The following is a 27,036-nucleotide window of genomic DNA, read 5'->3' on the forward strand; positions in this document are numbered from 1 at the left end:
TCACAAAAAAAAGGTTTTTATGAAACAAAGTAATTATATTACTCAATATATTCTCCTCTTAATTGGATATATTTATTACAACGAATCTGCAACGTCTCTAGACCTTTAGAAAGAAATGTTTCTTCTTGCTCTGCAAACCAGACCTCCACAGCTTTTATTACCTCTCGTTGGAAGAAAATATACGACCTTTTAACATTTTTTTCAGTTGAGGAAAGAGATGATAGTTGGATGGAGCCAAATCTGGTGAATAAGGGGGTGTTCTAGTAATTCAAACCCTAAATCACGAATTTTTTGCATGGCAACATGAGATTTGTGTGCAGGGGCGTAGTCCTGCAAAAACAAAACACCTTTGGATAGGTTTCCGCGTCTTTTGTCTTTAATTTTTTCCCGTAGAGTGGTCAGTAATGTAAATATTAATCTCCGGTTATTGTTCTACCATTATCCAGAAAATCAATCATGATTACTCCATGGCAATCCCAAAAATTCGAAGCAAGATTTGTTCCAGCAGATTTTTGGCCACGAAACTTCTTATGTCTTGGAGAACCAGAGTGTCGCCATTCCATCAATTATTGCTTTGTTTCTGGATCGTAGAAATGTACCCAAGTCTCATCCATAGTAAAAATTCGGTTTGAGAAGTCCACATCGTTTTCAAATCGAGCACAGATCGAACGCGATGCTTCTATCCTTGCACGTTTTTGGTCAACATTCAAACATTTGGGGATCTATTTTGCAGCAATTTTTCTCATGTCTAAATTGACGTGAACTATATGATGAACGCGTTCGTGTGAAATATTCACTGCTTCAGATATCCGTTTTAGCCCAATTCGACGGTCTGGTAAAATCATGTCATGAACTGCATCGATATTTTCGGGGACTGACACAGAAACTGGCCTTCCTGATCGGTCATCATCTTCAATGGAAAATTTACCTCTTTTGAAGCTTGCATTCCAATTTTTCACGGTCGCATACGAATGACATTGATCACCAAGGGTATCAGGCATATCTTCGTGAATCTGCTTACCTCTTAACCTCTTCAAATACAGGTACTTGATGATGGCTCGATACTCCAATTTTTCGATTTTCACAATTTCGGTGGACATCTTCCTTCTTTTAATTTATTGCGTAACTCTGGTTTACTTTTTTGACCGCAACTTCACACTGACACTTCTAATGAGTTATTGTTCGTTGCTATGGTAACGCAATATTTTTTTTATGCATAGAACTGCTCTAAGCTAACTAGACATTTATCAATACATCCTCGTATTGATTTTTGCTCTTGATCACTTTTGACCCAAACGGGGCAACAATATATTCAACTGCCGGATGGGATGACTCTTTCCACCCTTTCCAACACCAAAAATCAGGTGACTTCCCCTGTTTTTTCACGTAGAATTGGCTTGAACAATAGAAAACATAAGATGCAATTTGAAAATCTTGCGTTTTGATAAATTCGATTTGTTCAACTTGGTGATGTTCTCATAAACACCCTGTACTTTTTAGATCCAAACAACAAACAATGTTATATTACCAAATAATGGAAAAATTGAAAATGATGAATATTTCTTGAAAAAAAAAACCTCCTCAGCAAAAATATTTCCATTTTCACCATTTTTTTCATGAAAATCCCAATAACTCATAAACCGTTGATTCTTCACCCAAGGTGTAGACACTGTTTAAATTGACATCAAATAAGCTATCTAACAGCGCAAAGATACTGGGTGTGCCATTTGAAATAAGGTTTTTTCCCTTGAGTTGAATATTCGTTCTGCGGAATTCTAATTTTTAAATTAACTTTTTTTAATGAGGATTTGGGTGAACTTTCTCTTTTAAAATGAGGGAAATACAAACTACAAACCCTACTGATTCTTCATGGTCATTTTCCCGATCGCGAGGAGAGACATTGACGATTCTTGATACTTTTTGTACCTCGGGTAGTACAGAATGGGTCTAAAATAAATCGGATAAGAAGGCATGTAGGCCATTTGAGAAGAAGCAGAGGAGAATTGCAACGGATCTTCATTCCTGCACTTAACCATTAGGCATGTCGCTCAAAAAAGGGGGATTAAAAGAATTTAATTATGTCTAATTGGTAGCGGCAGTGACATGTCGCTAATTATTTCTAGAAAAATAACGTTGTTCTATTGGAGGTCTGAAATAAAAACGCTCCGCCGAGCTGGTACTAAGGACGTTGTTCAAACAATAAATTAGATAATTGGAGGTATGGGGAGTTGTTGAATGGCCAGCAATTGAAAAATAATAAAAATGTCGAAAATAGCATTTTCCGACTTTGTTGAGCTCAATCTGGCCTTAAGTCCCGTGCGGAATGTAATGGGTTTGTTTTTTTCCCTGCTTGCACTGCAGTGCCGTATCTTGAGAAAATATTATACGTCGTAGGACTTCCTTTGCCGTTTTCAACAATAAGAACAAACAATAAAGTCATGGGAGTGGTGGAGACTCCAAAATTCCAAGAATTTTTTATCATTGGGGCTGGGGCGGAGTTCACTTTTACAAAGAGTACGTTTCTTAAAAAAAAACGATGATTAATACCAATTTTCTCTTAATAATACATGACAATCTACAGTTCGAGTCTCTAACTTGGAATAAATCAGAGATAGTTGTTTTGTTGTGAATATTCTTCTTCAACATGTCGATAACTATTTGAATTGAGCTCTTTATGAGAAAATGTATCATAACAACGCAAGATTCCTGAGAAAAATTTTAAATTATCGTGATTTGTATGGATATACGAGGATGTATTGATGTCTAGATAGCCTAGACCAGTTCCATGCATAAAAAAATATTGCGTTACCATAGCAACGAACAATAACTCATTAGAAGTGTCAGTGTGAAGTTTGAGGTCGAAAAAGTAAACCAGAGTTACGCAATAAATTAAAAGAAAGAAGATGTCCACCGAAATTGTGAAAATCGAAAAACTGGACTATCGAGCCATCATCAAGTACCTGTATTTAAAAGGGTTAAGAGGTAAGCAGATTTACGAAGATATGCTTAAAACCCTTGGTGATCAATGTCCTTCGTATGCGACCGTGAAAAATTGTTCTGCAAGCTTCAAAAAAGGTAAATTTTCCATTGAAGATGATGACCGATAGGGAAGGCCAGTTTCTGTGTCAGTCACCGAAAATATCGATGCAGTTCATGACATGATTTCATCAGACCGTCCAATTGGGCTAAAACGGATATCTGAAGCACTGAATATTTCATACGAACATGTTCATCATGTAGTTCACGTCAATTTAGACCTGAAAAAAATTGCTGCAAAATGGATCCCCAAATGTTTGAATGTTGTCCAAAAGAGTGCAAGGGTTAAAGCATCGCGTTCGATCTGTGCTCGATTTGAAAACGATGTGGACTTCTTAAACCGAATTTTTACTATGGATGAGACTTGGGTATATTTCTACGATCTAGAAACAAAGCAACAATCGATGGAATGGCGACACTCTGGTTCTCCAAAACCTTAAAAGTTTTGTGTCCAAAAATCTGCTGGAAAAGTTCAGTTTTTTGGGATTGCCATGGAGTAATCATGATTGATTTTCTGGATAAGGGTAGAGCAATAACCCTAGATCACTCTACGGAAAAAAATTAAAGAGAAAAGACGCGGAAAGCTATCCAAAAGTGTTTTGTTTTTGCAGGATGGAATTCAGAAGTAATTAACAATAAACACAAGAAAGATAACACATAAAAAAGTAGAGAAACTTCAGCTCAGACATAGGTAACCAAAAACGTAACTTATATCAATCTGATACTTGTCAAGAGACAATAATGATGAGGAGAAACAAGAGTTCCAACACACATTTCAGCCAATCAGAAATGATCTTCAATAATATCGATTTTTGGACACAATAACGCGAATCTTAACATGACACATTCTCTTCTCTAGCGGTAAAAAATGGTTGGGATTTTTGGTTTGTCAACTCCCGCATCAAAAACTGTTATATTTTTCCGTTTTGATCCCAGTGAGCTCCACTCAAAATCAGACATGGTCGGACCAACTCATCAGAAGTGTCAGACTTCATCCGCCATATCTGTCTCTCCTTTGTATTGGCAGAACTGGCCAAGATGGCGTCTCGCCCGTCTACCGTGCAAAATTTCATATTCAATTTTCGCCCATCATGGGCGTTTGTGTAACACAATGATGCCGATATCAATCCAATAAAACGCCTGATTTCGATTTAGAATAACGCGACGTCATTGTGCGGCAACTATAAGAGCGAGAAATATAATGGATGGTTAGGAAAGCCGATCGAGATTCTTGGAAAACTGATGGGAACATCAACTACCAATAGTCCACGATCGATAGGGGGCATTGTTGAGGTTTTTTTCCTGTTTTTTCTCTCGACTTACACTAGATTTTGGTGTGTGGACCGGAGTTGGATTGGACCATAGAGGTGGTTTTTGGACACGTCGTATGTCAGTTATGTTTTGACTGTTGTGAGTGATGGTGAGTATTTTTTTTTATTCGGTTTGAGGTTTTGACTGCTTCCTTAAGTTTAGTAGAACACTTTGAAATGGTAAACGGAATATAGGGCTTCATCTGACACATCAAGAATATCTGTTGTTTGTTATAACTTACTTGCAATGAAAATAAAACAAGAAGAGTTCCAATTAGGTATTACATTTACAATTGTTTTCCTTCTCATTACACAGGACAATTTGAAAATGCTGTTTCTTTTTAATACAGTAAAGTTGGCAGCTATTTTTATGGGTCTATTCCATTTCGAGATATTATTTTTTCGAAAAGAAATTTTTTGAAATATAGTGGGCATTGCAAGCTCCAACAATATTCAGAACAGAGTGAACAATTGATGAAATACATGCTTGAAAATCTTTTGTTTTGGCACTGCTGATTTTGTTTTTAAACAACGAACGTGGCAAAGAAAATTATGTAGATTAGTATCGATGTGTGAAGGTGTGTAGTATTTGGAACGTCACAACACCGAAATTCATTATTGATTCAACAACATCCTATGCTGATTTTATACGGTTTCGTGCCATTCAACCATGTATTCTTCTATATTTAGAACGAATACGGAGGAATTCCACTATTTCTCAGCCCACCCAGCGAATTCAGTACAAACGTAACATATAATTTTGACCTTTCACCTTCACGAATGGACTACTCTTTCTGAAAATCAGGATGTTCTATTACTACAATTTCAATCTTCGATATCTCCTGTTATATTCGTCTGATCCAATTGGGATTTCCGGTTATACAATCAGCGTTGCCAAGGCTTCCACCCTAGCACAAAAATTCGATTTAGGTTAGACCCCCTTAAAATGACCTATTTGCTACTCTGTCTGAAAATCAGGATGTTTTATTATTGTCCTAGGTCTTAAGATATGGAGTGCATGGAATTTGTTCAGAAGTTCCTAAAAAACCAAACAGTTGATGATTCAATAGAGAATTGCACTCCAGAGAGCTCTTCGATGATGACTCCAAAATGAAAAGTGAAAAAACAAAAAAAAATTATTTTCTCCTAAACTGGTCCAGATTTTCGAAATTTTGGTATGAAAATATAGGTTTTCGAATACGCTGAATCTATTGCGGGTAATTTCGAAAGCCTATCTCTCTTCGTTTAGATTTTCACCTCAGAAATGGCATTTTTCAAAAATTGCAATTTTCAATCTGCGATATCTCCTGTTATATTCGTCTGATACAATTGGGATTTCCGGTTCTATAATCAGCTTTGCCTAGGCTTCCAACCTACCACAAAAACTCGATTTCGAAATTCTCGATTTTTTGGGTCAAAAATGAGCAAGGGCTTAGACCCCCCTAAAATGACCTATTTGCTACTTTGTCTGAAAGTCAGGCTGTTCTATTATTGTCTTAGGATATGGAACGCATAGAAATTGTTTTGAAGATTCTAGAAAACCAAACAGTCGATGATTCAATAGTGAATTGCATTCTAGAGAGCTCTTCGAAGTCAACTCGAAAATGAAAAGTGGAAAAACGAAAAAATTTATTTTTTCCCAAACTGGGCCAGATATTTGAAATTTTGGTGAGAAAATATAGGTTTTCGAACACACTGAATCTATCGCGAGCAATTTCGAAAGCCTATCTCCCTTCGTTCAGATTTTCATCTTGGAAATGGCATTTCTCAAAAATTGCAATTTTCAATCTGCGATATCTTCTGTTATATTCTTCTGATCCAATTGGGATTTCCGGTTCTATAATCAGCATTGCCTGGGCTTCCACTCTAGCACAAAAACTCGATTTCGAAAATCTCGATTTTTTGGGTCAAAAATGAGCAAGGGGTTAGACCCCCCTAAAACGACCTATTTCTTAATCTGTCTGAAAATCAGGATGTTCTATTACTGCCTTAGGATATGGAGTGCATAGAATTTGTTTTGAAGATTCTAGAAAACCAAACAGTCGATGATTCAATAGTGAATTGCATTCTAGAGAGCTCTTCGAAGTCAACTCGAAAATGAAAAGTGGAAAAACGAAAAAATTTATTTTTTCCTAAACTGGGCCAGATATTTGAAATTTTGGTAAGAAAATATAGGTTTTCGAACACACTGAATCTATCGCGAGCAATTTCGAAAGCCTATCTCCCTTCGTTCAGATTTTCATCCTGGAAATGGCATTTTTCAAAAAATGCAATTTTCAATCTGCGATATCTTCTGTTATATTCTTCTGATCCAATTGGGATTTCCGGTTCTATAATCAGCATTGCCTGGGCTTCCACTCTAGCACAAAAACTCGATTTCGAAAATCTCGATTTTTTGGGTTGACTCTTCGAAGTCAACTCGAAAATGAAAAGTGGAAAAATAAAAAAAATTATTTTCTCCAAAACAGGACCAGATATTTAAAATTCTGGTATGAAAATATAGGTTTTCGAACACGCTGAATCTATTGCGAGCAATTTCGAAAGCCTATCTCCCTTCGTTCAAGTTTCCATCTTGGAAATGGCATTTTTCAAAAATTGTAAATTTCACTTGGGAATTCGTCAAGACCGAACGGTGGCGCGGAGATGGATGAACCTCTCAGACTTATCACTAGAAGGATTGCTCTATCAAAATATATATCACATTTAGATCTATGATAATTATCCTGGAATAAAAATTACTCGAAAGCTGACCTTCGAAAAATTCCCAAAAAGTTGGGTTCGGTTAAAACTTCCTCAAGACCGAAAAGTTGCACCGAAATGGATGAAATTCTCAGATTTATGACTAGAAGAGTTGCTCTTTCAGAATATGTACCACATTCAGATCTACGATAATTTTCCTGGAAGAAAAACGACTCGCAAGTTGACCTTCGAAAAATTCCCAAAAAGATGGGGTCAGTTAAAACTTCCTCAAGACCGAACGGTTGCGACGGGGTGGATGAGATGTCAAGATTTATCACTAGAAGGGTTGCTTTTTCAGATTATGTATTACGTTTGAATCTACTATGATATTTCTGCTAGATACAACCTAACTCGAAAGATGAAAAATGGACTAATCAAAAACTAAATATTTGAAGCTATAATTTGCTCCTTTTAAAATGGCTTTACGATGATTTTTGTTCAAGTAACTGTTGAAAATCAGCTAAATCTAAATATCTGCATTATTTCTTAATTTTTTCCGAAAAAAGCGCATTACAAGTTCTTCTGAGCTACGCGCGATGAAAAATAATTTTCTCATGAATCTGAACCCCGCGTCTGGCCTGTTGGGAAACTCTGGAATCCCAAACTACAAGGTTCACGCCGACTCCCACGCTTCCTTCCAATAATATTACATAATATTCCGAGAACGCTCGATCAGTCTAGTTTGGAAGCCAACCACGCGTGCAGCCCGACCCGGAAAACGGACCCGCGTGCGGAAAATAGCCGGAAAAGCCGTGGAAATTACCATAACGCGACCCCCGACCGCCGCGTTTCCCCGATTTTAATTTTAACGTTCGCGTGTCTGTGTCTCCTTATCGTCACGATCGACCGGCCGGTTTGCTGAAGGATCACGAACGTCCAGACGTGTTTCGGGTCAGTTTGTGTGTGTCTGCGGGTCATACGTGGCGCCGGTAAAGTTTCTATCCTCCTGGACCCTCTTCAGCGACCGAATTTGGACGGTGAGTTTCAACCAGGTTCACAGACGGGAATTTTCCGACTTTTCGGGAGGTTTTATGGACGTTTTCGATTTAATTCGATTATTGTAGGAGCACGTGATGCAGCGTTTAGATTCTAGAGACTCGCGGAGCCTTGAAAACAAGATTCGCCGGTCGCGGATTGACGAATGTTGGCTATAAGTTCATCGCCTCACGCTTAGCTGTAAATTATTTGATGGTCGATCGTTAAATGACGTAAAATCTGTCATTTTTGTACTTCGCTTCTTAAATTATGCGAATGAGGTGCAATACTTTCCGTTCTAATCGTAAATATTGAAAAAATCCCGTTCCTTACCTCAACATGGAAACATTGGAACATGTGATGGCATCTCAATCTTACTGACAAGATGAAAATTTCTTTCTTTCAAGTGTAGGTATCATTTCCAGCAGAAATCACATTTTAGTTTTATAAGAAGAGTGAATAAAACGCTATAAACAACATTTATATTCCCAAAAACGATTGAACTAAACACCAAAGAAATATACAATAAAATTACAAAAAATCATAATCATAAGAACAAAATAGAAATTTCATTGATATGTTCATCATTTTTTATTCGATATATTCAGAACAAGTCTAATCCTGAAACAATGAAAAAGAGGTGAAAATAAGCTAAATTATCAATGGAAAAAAAATAAATAAAATATTTTGGAAAGTGATGATACAAGAAAAACCATTATTCCAATTTTTCTCTACAAGAAATCATCAAAATTATTGAATATTATATGCATATGTATTATAATTCTTATGAATCGAAAATTCGAATCAATATTTTGATTCGAAGTCTTGGGAAATATTATATATGTATTATAATCGTAATAATCAGTCCTAAAAAGAACTTTAAAAAAATAAACTAAATGAATAAATATTCTCCAAATGTAATATTTTGATTTAAATTCTTGGGAAATAATATATGAAAATATGTGAAACAAAATTAAATCAACGAATAAATATTGCCTGTATGAAAATAATTAATATAAGTACACAATGGCAACAATTCATTTATATCGAGTTCATGATCCTCTTCAGATGAAAAGGAAATGAATAGCTCTGAAAAAATGAATGGAATAAAGTTGTGTCATAAGATTTAATCTAATCGGCTAAATATAAATCGTCTGCAGGATGTAGGTTGATGGCATCATTCCCATATTTTTTGAAGACAAGTAACTCATCGACGTTTTGAAAATAGCAAATCTTCTACGAATAGATCGCAAAAATAGATTCAGCTTGTTTCTGGAGGGAATAAATAGAAAGTTCAGTGTTCATCAACAAACCATGCTAAAATAATCCCAAATTGTATTTTTTTGGTCGAGTTATTTTTTAATTACTTAAAGTATATATAAATATATCTTCAAAATAATGTAATTTTTACGTAACGCTTTGAATATTTTGTAGCCCCACGAAGATATCTAAGAAATCCTCCAATTAAATTTCAAATGAATGATTTTTGTGGAAGTATTTCAATAAAATCTTGAAGACAAGGGGGATTTACTAATCACCAATTTTTGAGGGATATTTTTTTGAAAACCTCATTATCATCTAACATTCTGAAATAGTCATGTGCAAATTGTGCTATGTTAAGCATAATAATAAAAAACTTAATCAATATTTTCGAAGGTTATAAGTTGTGAGAGATAAGACACTTTCTACAGTTTCTACTGATAAGACTATGGATTAATCTGATTTTGGTATGAATTCTTCACATCTATCTGGATGACGCTAGAGTCTCTGGAGAGAATACCTGGGAGGTTGACCTCACTAGAAAAAAATCAAAATCATTATCTTAAACACACATCTAACAGATACAGAAATGTGAAAAATTTCACATAATTCGACTAAATAATGTAAATGATTATAATTTCTTCATGTCTTACACACCTGAGTATATCGATGTACCTATTATGTGATTATCATTATGATCATTTGAAAAATGTCGAAAAAATAACTAGCATTTGAATTTTTGCAATTTTTAACTGCAACAGTGATAACTGAAATTAATTTGTCTGTTGAATTATATTATTGTTAATTTCAGTTGCGAATAAATTCTATTTCATAACGTTGATAAGATAAGAGCTGATGATATCTCCGATGCAATATTCGGATTGCAGTTTATGGATTGCTATTTGCCATATACATAATATGAACCTTCATCCTATCAGTAAATTTATTTAGAACAATAATTGTATTTGCACGTGCTCTATGTGTTAACTTGGGTCAAAATTAGAATTGATCCTTGCTACATGGTAATTCTGATAACAATTTATTAGTATTTAAGTGGGAAAATCTCTCTTTCTCTCATTTTTCTCCCAATATTTCTGTGCGTTGAAATCAGTCTAAAATATTTTTTTTCTCGTCCTACAATCTTCGTAAAATTAGTTCAGGGACAAATTAAATACTTAATTTCGACAAAAATGAAATCGTTGAAATTTTTCACCTATGTATCTATCGAAAATTTATTTTCATCAAAATTATAATTTCTGGTACGAAAAGTACAGTAGTTAAAATTTCTATTTAGCTTATATAAAATCATCACAAGAATCAAATTATTAAATTTTTTTACACTATGTTATACAGCGTGTTGAGGTATGACATCATGAATAACGAAAATGTCTAACTTTTAGTTCTACGAATCTACGATGATTTTTATGGTAGAAACTTTTGTCGAATTGAACTTTGAAACATTTCGAAAAGGGTGGGGTTACTTTAAAATTCGTCAAGTCCTAACGGTGGCACTAAGGCAAATGAAATTTCGAGATTTGTTACTGGAAGGGTTGCTCTTTCAGAATATGTATCTCTTTGAACTCTACGATAAGCGTAACGCAGGTTGACCTTCGAAAAAGCCGAAAAAGATGGGGGTCCCTTGAAAATTACTACTCTCTTTACTTATTTTTATTTAACTCTTTAGTTTGACTAAAATAATAAACAAATACCTCCCGACATCTTGATTTATTTCAAGTTAGAATCTCAGAAAGTTGAAAACGAAATCGAATCCAACAGCATAATTCTAGTCAAATATGTAGCTAAAAAAAACCTATTTTTCTCATAAAAAACGAATAATGTACAGTCGTCAGCTCGATCGGACGTGCATCGGAGTTATCCACATAATAATTCTTTAATTTCTTTGTTTCTCTCTGGTGAATTGTGAAAACTGCTTTTGTTGGACAATAAAAGTGCTCAGAAGGTGAATGCATAGGGTGGAAAGTTCCATTTTTAGAATTTAACCGAGTTAGATATCACATATTTCAATATGCCAATTACACGGGATCAACAAATGGAGATTAGAACAATGACAGAGGAGATGGTGAGACGAATTTGTCTTGATGATACATTTATGAAGAAAATTGCTGAGAAGGTCTCTTCTAGTGTTCTGGAAATAATAGAAAATAAACTCAGTCAGTTTGAAAAGAAACTTGATGAAGTAAAAAACAGTGTTTATTTATTAGACCGTAAATATGATGAAAGGATAATCGGCTTAACAAACCAGATTGTCGAACTGCAGAAAAAGTTGGAAGATAACGGGAAGGAATCCCCAAACGTGACACATATTGTCTCCGAGGTGAATGAAATTAGGCGAAGGGAAAGCAACATTCTGATATTCGGTATTCCGGAAGATAGTACGGATGAGGCAGTTTATGCCCTCGACGTTTGTAGAGAAATTATCCCTGATTTGGACGCTGGAGATATAAAGGCTCATCGGGTAGGACGTCGGCAGCCAGACAAGACACGTCCTGTGAAAATACATTTCATGGATAGTTCTCATGTGTCCATTATGCTGAAGAATAAGAAAAAACTGGCCTTCTCAGGTGAGTTCAAGAATTTGATGATAAGACCTGATTTGACCGTAAGTCAAAGAGAATATCAGAGGCAGGTTTGGAAGGATTTCAATGCACGGCGTGAGAACGGTGAGGACATCTATGTTGCTTATTTGAATGGAATCCCAACAATACGTGAAAAAAACCTGAAAAAACGTCCAATACGCAAAAATTAAGTCTTAATAACATTACTGTTTATTATCAGAACTGCAGGGGACTAAATTCAAAAACACATTCATTCTATAAAAACGTTTTAAACAGCGAGCATGGAATTATTGCAGTTACTGAAACCTGGTTGAGAGATGGTGTATCGGATTCGGAGCTTTTTCCAGGGAATTATTCAGTATATCGTAAGGACAGAGCATATGGTGTTCGAGGGGGTGGAGTTCTGCTTGCGGTTAATGATGACCTTTTTACATCGGAGCTGTGTGAATTGGAGTGTTCGGTGGAATCGGTGGATATGGTGTATGTGAAGATTTCTGTTGCATCAAGGCTTTTATTTTATGTAATATTACTGTATATTCCCCCAGATTCAAATATAAATGTATATAATGACATTTTTGAAATTCTGGAGGATTTGAATAGTCCTGAGTCCGTTATGATTTTGGGAGATTTCAATATTTCTGCTTTACAGGGTTATTATGAGACGAATGAGTCATCAAGTTTGCTTCTTAGGTATCAATCATTTGTTAACTTCGCTAATTTGGTCCAAAATAATTTTGTTACCAATTGTAATAATAGATTACTTGATTTAGTTTTAACTTCTGAATATCTGAAATGTGATGTTTTGAATGACCCTGAACCTTTGGTGCCTATAGATACACACCATCCATGTATTACCGTGAGATTGTCTTTGCAATTTAGACAAAAAAACATCGTTTTGCCTAGTATCAAACAATATAATTTTAGTAAAATTGATAACCAGAAATTTGTTACACTTATGAATGGCACTGATTGGAATTTTTTGAAGAGTCTTTCAGATTCTGATGATGTATGCGAGAGATTCAATGAAAGAGTTCAGTATATACTTTCTCAATGTTGTCCCCTTTTCAATAGCAACACCCATAAGTACCCCAGTTGGTATACAAGAGATCTCATAAAGAGTATAAAGCTAAAAAATCACTACCATAGAATGTATAAGAGACATAAGTGTCATCTTAATTATGAACGTTTCAGCAATATGAGACGAGTTGTAAAAAAAGGAATAGAGACTTCATACTCCGAGTTCATTAAAAAATCCGAAGACAACTTAATAAAGAATCCTCGTGAATTTTGGTCTTTTTTGAATTCCAAGCGAAATAAAACTCGTATTCCCGGTGAAATGTATGATGATAGCAAAAAATTTTCATCTCCAAAGTCCATTGTTGACGCTTTTGCAGATCAATTTAAGAGTGTTTATAATAATTCAGAATATAATATGGAATCCTTTGATGCTTTGGATGACTCGTTCAGCTTTACTGAATCTTTTCAGATCAATAAAATTTCAGAAGACCAAATATTGAAAGCAGCAATGTCGTTAAAAAGTAAAATGAGCTGTGGTCCAGACAATATTCCAACTAAGCTAGTAAAGAATCAAATAAGTGTACTCATCGAACCTTTGTTGTATATCTATAATTTAATTTTGAAGACTAACAAATTTCCTAAAATGTGGAAAGTGTCACGTATTTGTCCGGTTTTCAAGTCAGGAAAACCTGCTGATATTAAAAATTACAGACCTGTTGCCCTTATCTCTGCTTTCTCCAAGTTATTTGAGATTTTGCTTTTTGACATGATTTACTCTCATGTATCAGGTAAATTGTCTGAACTTCAACATGGTTTCATGCGCTCGAGGAGCACAGTCACAAATCTTTGTACCTTTACACAGTATGTGTCAGATTGTTTAGATGGTCGGAAACAAATCGATGTAATCTATACGGATTTTAGTAGAGCTTTCGACAGGGTATCACATAGATTGCTTTTGAAGAAGTTAAGTCGCTTTGGTATTTCACCGAATATTGTAATGTTGATAAAATCATTTCTCGATAATAGGAAATTATATGTTGAATTAAAAGGAGTAAAGTCATTTTATTTTATTGCACGGTCAGGGGTACCTCAGGGTTCAAATTTGGGGCCCCTCTTATTTCTTATATTTATAGACGATGTTTGCACTGCGATTAACTCGAGGAAGCTTTTGTTTGCGGATGATCTCAAGATTTTCAGAGTGATTCATGATATACAAGACTTTTATATGTTGCAGGAAGATATTAGACATTTATATGAATGGTGTACTGAGAACGAATTGCCTCTAAATATCAGTAAATGTAAAGTTATGAGTTACTCAAGAAAGCTAACCACCGAAGAATTCAATTATAATATTGGCAACCATATTTTGAAAAGGGTAAACGAGTGTAAGGATTTAGGTGTTTTATTCGACAGCAAGCTTACATTCGACCTCCACATAGGTGGGATTATCTGTGAAGCTAATAGATCTTTGGGTTTCGTTTTACGCAATTGCAAAGAATTTTCTAATATGTTGGCTGTTCAGTCGGTCTATTTCAGTTTGATACGTACAAAACTTGAGTACTGTGCGTTGGTGTGGAATCCCAACCACGAAAAATATATTGTAGCGTTGGAATCCGTCCAAAAAAAATTTTTGAAATTTTTATATTTCAAAAAGCATAGCGTTTACCCTATTCGTCATTACGATTATAACTCTCTTCTGGTTGAATTTGACTTCACAAGTTTGAGAAAGAGGAGAGAAATTTCAGGTGCAATCTTTGCTTTCAAATTAGTTAATGGTCAAGTCGATTCGATGTATCTGCTGTCTCTGTTGAATTTTAATACGCCTCGCTTTTCATCCAGAACGAATCTAACTTTTAGGATTACTGTCTCTAATACTCAACACCATTTTCATAGTCCGGTAGCATCTATCTGCAGAAGCTTGAATAGTTTACCCTCAATTGATATGTTTTTTCTTAGTTTAGGTCAGTTTAAGAGACAATTATATATGTTAATTAGAAACTAATCTTTTGTTTGTTTGTTTTTTTTTTGTGATTTTTGGCTCATAATCCATAGCCTCGACTGGCGACGGCTTGAGGCATTATTATACATATATGTAGGTATACCTGTATGTATTGGTTTATTGTATACACCTGTAATTGGGCATTTGCCTGTTGGATGTAGAAAGTTAAATAAATAAAAATAAATAAATAAATAATACACAAAGTAACGAAGCTTAAAATCAAACTCACCCATCATCCGAACTGTTTAAACGTACCCAACATCACCCATCTCTTCAAATACCAATTTTTCCGGACACTCGGCGCCTAGCAGTGATCACTAACAATACGTGTCCGTGTATTTATGGTTGCCGCACTTCAGGCTTCGGCGCTGCCCGTACCGGCCGGCGCATCTTTCAATCAACGCGCTAACTACTCCCCCACATAATCCGTGCACAGGAAGTGTGCCTTTTTCACGGATCGACGGTTTTGACGTAATAAATTTATTACCGCCGACGGATAACAGTGCCGTTTTCGGATGATTCACGTCGTTTTCTGATTCCGGGAATCGGAAGAGCACGGAAGACAGGGTCGGATTCGATATTTGAGTTTTTCATCCTGCGTGGGCGTGAAAATGTTTTTCCGGAGCAAAACTCCGCCAATTCGCGGAAAAAATTATAAAATCCAAACTGTTCGCCATTGGTGAATGAAATTTGGACCTTTCCATTCGTAAAGGATCAATCTATAAGCGAAAAAATCAGCATTCGTCCAGTGCGATTTTTCTGGCTGCTACAGCCCTTCAAAATTGACCAAATTTTTTGGAGATTTCCACAAAAAGTGATTTATTTTCGAAAATACAGATCTTGGAAAAATACTAATTGCATATTCGTAATCTACGACCTCGAATTAGACAAAAACAATGACACGGGTCGATAAAGCTCGAAAAATAATTTTTTTACGGATTTTCGGTGGAGGGGGTTGTAACGGTGGGTAGCGTCTCTTCGAATTTTTTTTTCGAGCTATATCGACCTGAGTCATTTTTTATATATATTCGAGGTCGTAGATTACGAATATGCAATCAGTTTTTCTCCAAGTTTAGTATTTTCGGAAGGAAATAATATTTTGTAGAAAATTCTAAAAAATTCGTTTAACTTTGAAGTCCTGCCGCAGCCAGAAAAATCGTACTGAATGAATGCTGATTTTTTGCTTGTAGATTGATCCTTTACGAATGCAAAAGTCAACATAAAAAATAATCCTTCCAGCGAAACTCTGCTCGCATATTCGTAATCTACGCCCTCGAATTAGTCAGAGGTTAAATTTTGGTTGCGTTCGGAGCAAATTGATTTTTTTGCACCATACATATGCATGGAAAAATGGCGATTTTTCGAAAAAAAAATTTCTGCTCCGATCGCAACCAAATTTATACTGTTGACTAATTCGAGGGCGTAGATTCCGAATATGCAAACAGATTTTTGCTGAAAGGATTATTTTTGCAGGTATGGTCGATAGAAAATCCAAAATTTTGGATCTTTGCGGAAAAATCATGAAATCCAAAATGTTCGCGGTAGGTGAATAAAAATTAGATTTTTCCATTCGCAAAGGATCGATATATGAGCAAAAAAATCAACGTTCGTCCGGTGCGATTTTTCGGGTTGCTACAGCACTTCAAAGTTGAGAAATGTCTTGAATTTTCCACAAAAACTGGAATTTTCCAAAATACTGACAACCCTGTATAACATACAGGGTTATGAAACATAATAAAATGAATATTGAAATCGATTTATCTTCCATAAAATAAGCCATGATTCTATTTCATAAGCTACCGGAAATATAACGGTATATCCAGAATTTGGAAATACCCTACACCATCCCTGTCTAGTCCAGACTGATTAATGTCGTTCCTTCTTGAATTTCGGTGGCGCCGTCTAGATTCTCACCCGTCTTCACGATTAGTGTACGCTATTTAAATTACGAACCCGAATTCGGAATTATGTCATTCTCTGGAAAATTGCTTTACTAACGTTTTGACTCACCCGGTGTGTGCATGCGGTATCGCAGGAAATTAAGATGAGGACTTACTTTTAGGTTTTCCTAATTGGCTATTCCTATTTCGTTTCCCCTGTTTCGGTACATGATTCATTACCTCTCATGGTTCTGGGAAATGGAATGAATTGCGTGCAATGAGATGTTACGGGTGTCAATTGTAGGAGTAAAGAAAATAACACACAATATATGCATTCTACATTTCTTCTTTCGTTATTTTAATTGTCATTTCGTAAAGATGAAAATTTTTACGAAAAATACTCGATAAGGCCATTCAATTCAATTTCTGTACGTTAAAATTGTTCCAATATCATTGACATCTAGAATATTCGTACGTGTGTCTGCTAGTATATGCCTCCTACATCCTTACACATGTAATATAGACAAGATAACCTTTCACAAGAGGTGTTTCCGATATTTTGACTGCCTTTCCTATGTTTCGAAGCACTATCCTCACACCTTGAAAAAGTTTCCATGACTAACTCTCAAATGCCACGTCTTTTTCTGGTTATTTCAAGGGAAAGTTATCCTTTCTTCCTCATTTGGTCATTATATTCGATAAACGATACGATTTGTTGGTTTCTCCCGTACATTAGTGGATTAGTTCTCGATTTCTTCAAGAGATGTCGTCTCCTACATAGATCCAAGATTTCGACTTGACTGGTACAGTTACAAGGAGACGGTCAAGGTGATAATTCAGTTAGTTATTCCACTGTCATTTTCTACTAAGTTTTTTGGTTTTGTATTCTCGATATTTCTCATCCAAAGTTCTGTTACCCCTACCGTAAGATTGTCATAACCCTTCGAATACCATTAGTTCTTATTTTCTGTTTCTGGTTGTTAACTTAGCTGTCTGTAAACCTTTGGAGTTTGGACAATCCAGGTTTTCCTATTATTTCAGTTTTTGCCTTTATTTTCATATGCCTTACATCTTGCCCAACCTTTAGAGGGCTCTAAACTCACCCAAAAACAGCACAAATGACATATATATCTAGCATATTTCTGTCTTCTACCTCTTCATTGAGTTTAGTTTGAAAACTCAAAGCTTAACACTTTGGCTTTGGCTCACAAAGAATATCAGGACGAATTTTGCCTTATCTAATGCACTCCACCAAGTAGGTCATGGACACTGGAACATTTTCAAATTCGCCTTATCGTAACACTTCTTCTCGTGAGTCACCAACATTCGATGTGAAGAAATACAATTCATCCCACCCAACCAAACGTCGTCCCAGAAGGAACTGTCCTACGTGCCTACGGACATTTCCTCCAAGACACTTTCTCTTTTTTTGGCAATTGATCGGATCTCCTCAGTATCTAGATCGAAATTCATGAAGCAGATCTCACGTGACACTGTGACGTCAAAACGTGTGACGTACACGTGTACGGACTTGGCAAACATTGAGGTTCGAGTACCGAACAACTGAATACATTACTTGGTGCTGATTCATGGTTGACTTCTGCTCGGGGCTACGTTCTCCGAGACCCACTGCGTTTATGAGCAGATTTCGGAATAGCTTTACCCATATGAATTCATCAAGTTGCCCTAGGATTTCAAGTCACACTGTTTTACGATTGGTGCATGTAGAATTAAATAATAAATATACGATGATGTCTTGATATTTAGTTAGCCCAGACCAGTTTCATGCATAAGTTCAGTTTTTTTGATTTTTCCACTTTTTCAAGCAACTTTTTGGAGATTTTCTTCCTCACGAACCTTCTTCGAGGTATTAGGAAGGTTTTAAAACAAATATTAATGAAATTGGTTCAGCCGTTTCAACGCTATGCTATTACAACGCAAAACATTAATCCATTTTCAATTATAAAGATTATCTAGCTACTACTAATGACCCGAATTCTGTCAATGGTCTTAATATTGCCACCTGTTACGTCATCACCCTTCCATTAAGTTTTGAACCGAATTGCACCTCCTTTGGTGCATATTTTTGACACCTTTACTTGGGTATCTTGCCAAAGTTCAATCAATGAAGTAGAACAACAACGGTTGGACTTGTTATCTGATGTTTTTATAGGTTAATCAAGTGACTTCAGATAGGTCATGCCAGCATTTGTTATTTCAAGGTCGAATTCCATCTGTTCGTTCGTAAACGTGCCGACCGAGCGCGTATGAACTCCGCTACGGAATTTGAAATCGTTATGTAAATGTTGCGTCCAGTTGAGTAACTAATTTTCACCGGAGGATTCCCCAGGTTGCATGTGCAGGCCGATCGCGAAGGTTTCTCAAGAATTCGATGCTGATTTCCGTTTAATATTGGGGGCTTGACTCTGCGCCCGGGTTCCTACGGTTATACTGAGTGACATGGAAAACAGGACACCCAGTATTGATGAATTTACCAGGGAGAATTTATAGGGGGAGTATTTGACTCGTACAAATATTTTAACAGTAGATCCTTGAGGGCCTGTTTGGGCATGCATCATCGCCGTTCAAGGTTGAAAAAGAGAAAAATACTGCATTATTTATGGAAAGCCACACTGCTTCTGGATGTATGTTACCTTAGGTATACATCAGAGGCAACGTGTTAAAAATTGTTGTGTTGAATACATTAAAATGCTTGGTGTTCTGTTTCCTATGTCATTTAGTATAAGCGTATCGGATTTGAAACGGATATTTGAGTCAGGCATGTGAGAAAGATGACGAAATATCTACTGAGAAGTGAAATTTGTACTGTCTACCAAATTTGTCACGATACTGGTTGACTTAAGATTCGAGAAGGAAATGGAAAACGATGAAAAAAGCATCGAAACAAGTACAAAATTAATTTTGACAAATTTCCAAAAATAGTTAGATTTGAACGAGATCTGGTACCTATACAGATTTTTTTCAATCTATAGTGATACGATAATTTTAATTTCTACAAGTATAACTGTATCAATTCAATGGAATTACTATTTTTTCGAAAAAAATTCCAATAACTCCGAAACCCTTCAATCCATTACGCCTATTGAGCAACTGAATAGGCGGTCAGCCCTTAAAATTCAAAGTGTCTAGTCTTAATCCTTCAAAACCGAGTGTCTACGGTCTTACAAATAGGGAGAATTAAATTGGACCACTTGCCAAACTTTCAAGCCCTTATTCCAAGGACTAGGCTTTTTTTTATTAAGCCAATAGGCCTTTGGATCTCTGGATACCGAAAATTTTATATGAATCAAGGTGATTGTCCTCTTGACCACATCAGTCGATTTAAAACTGACCAAAATCTGATCCGGTAAAGTTAGTTGCTCTTCACCAAATAATTAAACATGTTCAATAAAACCGACATAAATTATGACCTGGTATAACAATCTCCAAGTTTCACCTTCTCGAACAAAACAAGAGCAGGTTCAAGCAACTTGAAGCCTACGCAAATATGCCAATATATATCACCACCAGATACTTCTACCAGGAGGACAAGAAAAATTTTTGACTCTTGATATTTCAATCTCGTAGGTTGAGGAAGTAAAAATTAGTTATATTGGTTTGAAAAAAAGGCATTGGTATGCTGGTGGTTTCAGAGAGTTGGACATCAGTCAGTAATAATATGCAGGTTATAGCTCTTTTAGTTTGCTACAAGAACCTTGTTTTTTAATGTGTTGAACATGTTAGATTGGTGTTAACTAAATAGCATTTGCGGGTGGTTTTGTTTTTTTGCTTTAATTAACGTATCGAATGCTTGTGGAAGTTTATTGTGACATTGTTCCAACTGATAAATCATTTAGGGAATGCCTTCGACGTTTTACAACGTTGAAGACAAGTCCGTCTCTGGACAGCTAAAAAAATTGATGAAAACCCGAGTCAAACGCAAGTGACGCTTGTAGAATCAAACCAACAGTGTCTGAAGAAACTTCTGTTTGAATTATGTCAAAAACGAAATCTTATCTTCTTCCTGGAGCCTGCTTCTAAATAAGCGAATATTTCGCTTAGCTGCACAGTTATCCTGTTTTCTTTAACCCTCGTATTTCCGATAGTTTGTGTGACCATATTTTAATATCCCCATACACTCTTATGTCGGTTTTAATTATGACCAACGCATGGACAACGAATGCCAATGAACTCAACGGTATGCAGATTTGAGTGTAAAAGGTCTTTTGATTAATCTGCTTGGGTTATAACCTGCCGTTGCCACTTGATTTCATTATGTTCCCAATAAAAATACCATCATCGTAAAAAACGTCCATGTATGAAAACATCGCCCACAAAGATTGATGCCATTATAGTTGTCATGAGGACCATATTTTGTCAGCGTAATACTCAAACATACGCTGAAAATTTGTTCAAGTTTTGAGTATACTTCATTCACTTTTATTTTAGCAGTCGGTTGGCCATGGAAATTTGAAACATTTCACTCTGTATAGTACGAAAATGTGGGGTTATGACGCTTGTCAAAACATTTTTGGGTTTTAAATCAATGTTATGTTGCCCTTTCTACGTAAAAGTTTCTGTTATTACGTATTTTATCACAATGTCGAATCTCTTCGGAAAATATGTGACGAACATAATTGAAGTTTATACAAACTGATAGAAGGCATACCAAATCCAGTTATTCGCATGGAAAATACAAGAGATCAGTATAATATCATAATAGCTTGAGGAGAGTTAATGTCCGTTATCTTCTTTGGCTTACATCATTTGTAGATTTCAAAAATATTAACCCGAAGATGAAATGAATATGATGCAGTGGTTGGGAATGGGTATCTCCCGAAGGAATTAACAGATAATATAACAAGAATGTTAAATTCTTCAACAAAAATCATCTTGCATCAATATAAGTAAAAGGAATTGAAGGAAGTTTCAAGTTAAGATGCAACTTTACCGTTGAACAAAAATTTCATATGAATAAACAAGTAACAGGGCAACTTGCGCATATTTGTGGCTATTCATCTTAATACATTGATGTAATAATAATAATTAGGTATTTATTAGTACCTTAAGACATTTACATTGTATAGGACAAGTCAAATGAAAAATAGAAAACTCCATTTTAGGGAACTTATTCTCCGATGACATTTATCGAAAATCCTGTAGTAAACTTTTCGCATTAATTCACTCAAACATAAAATTCTCAAATGCCACCACTTTTTTGGGTCTCCCAATAGAAGGAAATTCTTTGCCATCCTCTTCATTCACAATATTTCTGATTGTGGAAATATCCAGCTGAAATATAAGTCGTTTAGATTCAGATGAAACATTATATAAATTCTCTTACATTGAATATGTTCGCTACCGTCTGACGTATTGTGGATTTTAGAATATCAGGGTATAACTATTTGAATGAGCGGACCTGAATTCTAAATAGCACTTCCTGAAACCCTGTCCCTTTTCTCAAGCAATTTCGGCATTTTCGTAATAAAAATTGATGTTAGTTGTGGCAACGGCGTTATGACATTAACGACATTTCATGAGTGCCAACCTAACTTCGTTCTAGTTACAAAAACTTGAGAAAATTATTTCATGGCCAACCGACTGCTAAAATAAATTTGAATGAAGTATAGTATAGTAAAGTTTTTCAGAGGGTGGAGGCTGTCAACAACCTTTTTGACTTTCTGAGTCTACCAGTCTACCAGTCAAAGCCGGGCTTAGTTACGAATTTCAGATCGAATCTGCACCGCTCTCGACCTTGCAGAAATCCCGATCGTGGTGCGGGTTAGCGATGGCCTATCCCGATGGGTATTTTCGGTCCTTTTCCACGAACGTTCAGCGTCTATTGTCTAAACAATGATCCTTTTATTCTCGCATGCGTAACGCTGAAACAATTCGACTTACATTCGGAATAACCAACTACGACAATCGGGCAAAGCGAATCAGTGAATCACTCTCCGCAACTGACGATTGACGGTGCATGAAAAGGCGGCTTATTGAAAATTTATTCCGTGATTCAAAAACGGCGTGGTCCAACCCGATGTGACTCATCCATCTCCTCATTGAGCCATTAGGATGATGCATAATGATCCGTCCTTTTCAACGATAACCATTAGGAGGAGATGCCCTTTTTTTGAGAAGAATCTTCCATAAAGGCAACTTATGGTCCACCCCAATATGTGACTCTAAACAATGACAATCGTCAAACTGGCGTGTTCTGGAAGGCGATCGTCTTCTGTTTTCCAAAAGACAGCCTATACCAAAGAAGGCACAAGGACACTATCTTTTACCTCGTATTCCACTGCGCCATTTATAGCTAGATCTCCAGCTCTAGAGTTCCAATGATCCCCAGTCTCTGAGAGTGCTTAAAGGAGGCTACGTCTTCAATCCTCCTATAATTTGCTCGTCCAAGGCATTCCTTGAGCAGGCTTGCAATGGCGGGGCATTTTGTAACCAGGTGAACAGGTGTTTGTTCCTCCTTCCCACAGAATCTAAAGTCTTCAGTTTCTGATAAGCCTATTCTCATATATGCTTCCTAAGGAGACAATGTCCTGTGGGGAAGGCAGTTGGCAGGAGATGCAAACACTTCTTGGATCTCAAGATTCCGAAGGATATTTGGAATGATCCATTGTTGGCAAACTTCTTCAGCTTGTTTTTCTTTTGGTTTCTTCTTTCTCCAGAAACTGTTTCTTATAGGAGCATTTTCCTGTACGACAGAGTTTGGTTCTATAGTAATAGAACCAATTAAAACTTCAACGTCAAAATATTTTATTACTCAACATATTCTCTCTTGATTAGATACATTTATTACAGCGAACCTGCAACGTCTCTACACCTTCAAAAAAAAATGTTTCTTCTTGCTCTGCAGATCAGACCTCCACAGCTCTTATTACCTCCTCGTTGGAAGAAAATTTACGACCTTTTAAACTTTTTTTCAGTTGAGGAAAGAGATGATAGTCGAATGGAGCCAAATCTGGTGAATAAGGGGGGTGTTCTAGTAATTCAAACCCTAAATCACGAAATTTTTGCATGGCAACATGAGATTTGTGTGCAGGGGCGTTATCCTGCAAAACCAAAACACCTTTGGATAGCTTTCTGCGTCTTTCCTCTTTAAATTTTTTCTCGTAGAGTGGTAGTGTTCTAACCTTATCCAAAAAATCAATCATCATTACTCCATGGCAATCCCAAAAAACTGAAGCAAGAACTTTTCCAGCAGTTTTTTGGAGACGAAACCTCTTAGGTCTTGGAGAACCAGAGTGTCGCCATTCCATCGATTGTTGCTCTGTTTCTGGATAGTAGAAATGTACCCAAGTATCACCCATAGTAACAATTCGGTTTTAGAAGTCTACATCGCTTTCAAATCGAGCACAGATCGAATGCAATTCTTCTACCCTTGCACGCTTTTGGTCAACATTCAAACATTTAGGGATCCATTTTGCAGCAATTTTTCCCATGTCCAAATTGACGTGAACTATATGATGAACGCGTTCGTATGTAATATTCAGTGCTTCAGATATCCGTTTCACCCCAATTCGACGGTCTGATAATGTCATGAATCGCATCGATATTTTCGGGGACTGACACAGAAACCTTCCCGATCGGTCATCATCTTCAATGGAAAATTTACCTCTTCTGAAGCTTGCAGTCCAATTTTTCACAGTCGCATACGAAAGACATTGGTGACCAAGGGTATTAAGCATATCTTCGTGAATCTGCTTACCTCTTAACCCTTTTAAATACAGGTACTTGATGATAGCTCGATACTCCAATTTCTCGATTTTCACAATTTCGGTGGACATCTTCTTTCTTTTAATTTAATGCGTAACTCTGGTTATTTTTTTGACATCAAACTTGACACTGATACTTCTAACGAGTTATCGTTCGTTGCTATGGTAACGCAATATTTTTTTTATGCATGGAACTGGTCTAGGCTAACTAGGCTGATACTATCCTCGTATTACCTACGTAAGTACTGTTTCGCGATGTGTTAGCATTTTCCGTGAAGCAGGTAGGGGTTGAAGGGAAAAAAGGCCGACCATAGAAGAGAATCCCAGAGTTAATCCAACCTGCGGAAGCTCCCAGAAAGGAGGACAGACTATCCCTGAAACCGCATCGTCATACGCATCGAGAAACGACGACGGACTGACAGGATGGGTGTCACCTGGGAAAAAAGCTTTCACATATTTAAATCTGCCGTCTTCCCATACACATAACTAAACAGTCCAAACCGCAGAGGTGCGGATTCGGCGAAACAGCATGAACGAATGGATGTACGTTGCATGTGCAATGGAGAAAAAATTGGGGCTCCGGAGAAGGGTTCCTAGAAACGGAGATTAAGCGGCCAGTATGAAATTCTTCGTGATTATCTGCTGAGTTTCACTTGTTTTGGATGAGAGTCGCGACCAACATCATATGAAATCGGGCCCTGTTTTACAGAAACGTTCGTTCTTATCTACACAAAATCAGATTTTTACACACCTGCATCAAAATTCTTGTTTTCTGAATGAAAAGGGTGTGAAATGTCCAGATTGCTAGTAGTTGGGGAGCCTACGATGCTAAATAGGGATTAACTCAAGCGTCGTGGAGACCTAGTGGATTTTGAAGATTAGATGATAGAAAGAAGAAGAGATTCTGCGATGTATGCACTTTCAGCGGTGGGGAAAGCGTCTGCAGGTTTTCGAAGATTTAAAAATCGTCAGGTTAACGAGGATATATTGAAAAATTCTTAGCCTACTATAGAATCAAATAAAATTTCAATGTCAAAATATTTTATTACTCAACATATTCTCCTCTTAATTGGATACATTTATCACAGCGAACCTGCAACGTCTCTAGACCTTTCAAAAAAAAAGTTTCTTCTTGCACTGCAAACCAGACCTCCACAGCTTTTATTACCTCCTCGTTGGAAGAAAATTTACGACCTTTCAACATTTTTTCAGTTGTGGATAGAGATGATAGTCGGATGGAGCCAAATCTGGTGAATAAGGGGGGTGTTCTAGTAATTCAAACCCTGAATCACGAATTTTTTGCATGGCAACATGCGATTTATGTGCAGGGGCGTTGTCCTGCAAAAACAAAACACCTTCGGATAGCTTTCCGCGTCTTTTCTCTTTAATTTTTTCCCGTAGAGTGGTCAGTAATGTCGAATAGTAATCTCCAGTTATTGTTCTACCCTCATCCCAAAAATAAATCATGATTACTCCATGGCAGTCCCAAAAAACTGAAGCAAGAACTTTTCCAGCAGATTTTTGGACCCGAAACTTCTTAGGTCTTGGAGAACCAGAGTGTCGTCATTCCATCGATTGTTGCTTTGTTTCTGGATCGTAGAAATGTACCCAAGTCTCATCCATAGTAACAATTCGGTTTGAGAAGTCTACATCGTTTTCAAATCGAGCACAGATCGAACGCGATGCTTCTACCCTTGCACTGACACTTCTAATCAGTTATTGTTCGTTTCTATGGTAACTCAACATTTTTTATGCATGGAACTGGTCTAAGCTAACTAGATATCAATACATCCTCGTACACACTGTCAGTTCAAGTTTCTATATATGCCCTACGTGTCTCTGATAATAAATTCATGTTAATCTGTGGTGAAAATAGTAGTACAAATTAACGTGGCAGATTTTTTGAGGATAAATTAATTGGAGTCAAAGGGAGCAACTTTTCAAGAGACTGACAAAGTGGTACCATCCTGATTTTTCGAAGGATAATACCCAATTTTATATCATTTATTGAATCTACATGAAATGTCTTCTGCTTTTGAAATTTTTTCATATTGGGAGTCCCTATAACCCCATAAGTTTTGTAGCTTTCATCTGGGGACACCCTGTAAAACAAAGAAAGAAAAACGAAATATTGTGCTGTAGTAAATCGACCATTCTTCTAACCACTCAAACTCAGTGAGTTCTCAAATGAACATCTATAAATCTCTCAGATATAAATTACATGCTGACGACCACGTTTATCGATGTTAAGTAAGATACAGTAACTCATTAGCAAATAAAATTAGCGTATCGACGCACATAGCTAAAGGTGCTGTTCAGAAAGTTGATTTAGTTGATGAAGATGGACTATGGACATGAAGATTGTCACGATTTTTCATTTCCAAGATAACGCACGTAAATTGAATATAAAATTAAAAAACCTGACAAGAATGAAAACAAGCAAATAAGGCCTCCTGTAATTTCTTGCTAAAATTCACGGTTTGCGAGAAATGGCAAAAAATTATGATATCTTATTCGTTG

At 36.4% G+C, this 27,036-nt stretch overlaps 1 protein-coding gene across 1 annotated transcript in view; it reads left to right on the forward strand.

The window, feature by feature from the left end:
• Positions 1-7,764: 7,764 nt before the first annotated feature.
• Positions 7,765-27,036, forward strand: part of LOC123318929 — a 72,069-nt gene continuing 52,797 nt past the window's right edge. The window contains exon 1 of the mRNA XM_044905715.1: positions 7,765-8,062. The gene's annotated coding sequence lies outside the window, so the exon portion shown is untranslated. The remainder of the gene's footprint in view (positions 8,063-27,036) is intronic.

Source organism: Coccinella septempunctata, chromosome 8, assembly GCF_907165205.1.
Source record: "Coccinella septempunctata chromosome 8, icCocSept1.1, whole genome shotgun sequence".
Lineage (NCBI taxonomy): Eukaryota > Metazoa > Arthropoda > Insecta > Coleoptera > Coccinellidae > Coccinella > Coccinella septempunctata.